Raw genomic sequence first — 3,108 nt, 5'->3', positions numbered from 1 at the left:
CAAAAGTCTACATTCCCCTCTGTGAAATCAAAACAAGTTATCTGCTTCCAAGATACAATGGTGTACTTCCAAGATACATATTCCCATTCAAAAAGGAGAAATAGGCCAAAAGAATGTGATAACAGGTCCTAAGCAAGTTCAAAACCTAGCAGGGTAGGCATCAAATCTTAAAGCTGAAAAATCCTGTACCTAGACCCTGTGTTCAATTTTCTCTGCACACTGGTGTTAGGGTTGGGTCCCCAAGACCTCAGGCAGCTCCACTCTTATGGCTTTACTGGTGTTCGGCCATGCTTTAGTTCCCTCACAGGCTGGCATTTCATGCTGGTAGCTCCATAAGTTTGGCATCTCCATGACAGTCCTGCTCTCTTGACACCACTAGGCATGACACTGCTGGGATTCTTCTGCTGCAACTCTGGCCATACGTTTCTGTTCTGCATCTCCCTAGAAAGGATTCTTTGTGGTAACCCTGCCTCTGTGACAGGTCTCTTCCTGGGCCCCCAGGCCTTTCCATGCATCCTTTAAAATCAAAGTGGAGGTTCCCAGTCCCCCATAGCTCTGCCATTCTGTGAACCTTCAGACTTAACATCATGTGGATTCTGCCAGGATTCCCAGCTTGTAGCTTCCAAAGTTGCGGGTCCACCAACACCTGGGGCAAATTTATCCACAGCTGGAGCAACCAAAGCTGTCAGGGTGTGGGGACCAGCATCCTGAGGTGGCCCTGGGCAGCAAGCCCATTGAGGGCACCTTGGGCCTATTCCCCAAGACCACTCTGTCTCCATAGGCCTCTGGGCCTATGATGGGAGAGGTAGCCCCAGAGACTTCTGCAATGCCTTCAGAGCCTTTTTTCTGTACCCTTGATAATCCCTTTCTTCTGCACTAATCTCCTTAGCAAATGATTGCTAGTCCACACTCTTTCTTTTGTGGCCAGGCTGAAAATTTTCCAATTTTTTTCCCTCTGCTTTCTTTAAAATTATTTTGAAAAGTACTCAGAACATTGCTGCACACATAAACAATATTTTAGTTCATTTCAAAACGCAAGTACATCTGTTTGCAGTACACGATGAAACTAGTCATGATGAAACTAATAGTATCATAATGAGAAATAAAAGATTTTGAGAATACAAATTTGAGTTCTGAACGAACTAGCTTGGTAAATTATATTTTTTCAATTGAGCATAAAAATTCATACGACTAACATATCATCTTCTGTCAAGACAAGCATTTGAAACATTTATCTGATAATATTGAGTCAAGTGGTTATACCTTTTGTACCAAGGGACTGGGACTTAGATCACATTTAGTTGAGAGACAAATCAATATTAGAAACAATCCTTTTGAATAGTTATCTGAAAGGTAAAAATTAAATAAAAAAACAGAAAATTACAAAAAGGAAAAAAAAAAGTTATACCAATAAGGGAAAAAAATACCTTTTAAAGAGATTGTTCTAGCAAATTTTTTATTGAATTAGTAGAGAAACAAAAGCATATATACACATAATAATGATGGTACAATTAGCAATATAAATATTGAATTTATATATAAATATTGAATGTTGAAGTAATTAATGAACTTAGCCTGGAAGCAATAATAGAAGACTTTACAAAATTGTGGAAATGGAAAAATCCACGTGATTTAGATTTTTTTTGGAAGGCCATATGTTTACATTTTAATATCTCTTGAAGATTATACTAGAATGATCTTTGCATCTATACACTAGAAATGAGGATCTAAACAATGTAAATTAATTATAATATATTGTTTAAATTTAAAGAAACATTTCAAAGTCAGCTTTAAGAGTATTTTTTCCAGCTTAATTGAGGTATAATTGGCAAAAAAAAATTGTATATATTTAAGATGTACAGCATGACATTTTTATATATATACAAGGGTACTCAAAACCAGTTCATATAAAAATGGAATTAAAAGATAATACGAATCTTTTGAACCTTTCAAAATACTCTTGTATACTGTGAAATGATTACCACAATCAACTAATTAATGTCCATTGCAAGTGTTCTTGACTCTGTCAGGGGATAAAAGCATAACCAGCTGCCTCACCAGTCAGACATCTACCAGCTGCATTCCTAGGTCTAGTCTGGTGAGACAGAACACTTGCACAACAGCTCAGGAAAAGCAACTTTATTACTTATATATAAGCAGCAAGAACCAAAAGAAGCCTGTACCCAAAGTTATCCGGTACTCCAATGCTCAGAAAAGCTGCACAGGATAGATGGAGTATTGCCCCACTTTACACTGCAGCCAAGGGACCCTGAAAGCATACGGCACAGGTTTTATACTTCAGACAATCACTAAGAAAAAGGGTTGCAGGACATCCTATTCTAGGATGGATGAGGACAGAGTCCAGGCTGTTCCAGACAGTTGATCCTTATCTCAGGGTAGTGCATTCTTGGCACATTCTACAGTTATTCTGAAAACTACAAGTGGTAGTGGGGGACAGCTGGTTTGGCCTAGGCCATCTAGAGATCTGTCCTCCCGCAATCCACCTTCCAACCCAGATATCTCACTTAGCAGAGCTAGTCCATTTCATATTCACATTGATGCCCCCAAATCTGGAGGCAGAGATTTGTTATATCACATTGATGTACCATCTTGACTGACACAATTTCAGTGCAAAATTATTGAGCCACAGCCTGAAAACATTTCTCTAGGCCCAGGAAGACCAATATAAGAAGTAGGATATTCAAGCCTAACTGAAGCAGTGACTAGACTAGGATCCCAGCAATTCGGGGAAGAAGTTGCTAAAGAGTGAAATCTGATGTTGTGTTCAAAACCATGATGTAAGTTCCTCAAAAGGTTGCTATTCTACTCCCAGTACCCACATGTAAGACTGGAATGGCAATACTATAGCCTGAGTAGGTGTCAACGGCAGTGAGAAAGCATCAGTGCCCATGGCTGGGGGTCGGAGGTTTGATGTGGGCAATTTGCCAGACCCAGGCGGGACCTAGTCCTTGTTTAATGTGTCCCAGTTCTCCTTTTTTGGATGATTTGGGTGCATTGGCAAGAATGACAAGATTGTACTATGTCCTTAGTCTTGGCATCTTCCAGGATCATCTCTCAGGCCATGGCCCATTCTTGCATCTGAGGTGG

This window comes from Galeopterus variegatus, unplaced genomic scaffold (genome assembly GCF_000696425.1).
Source record: "Galeopterus variegatus unplaced genomic scaffold, G_variegatus-3.0.2 Scaffold2661, whole genome shotgun sequence".
Classification (NCBI taxonomy): Eukaryota; Metazoa; Chordata; class Mammalia; order Dermoptera; family Cynocephalidae; genus Galeopterus; species Galeopterus variegatus.
The sequence above is the reverse complement of the archived record's forward strand: the minus strand, read 5'-3'. Positions refer to the sequence as shown.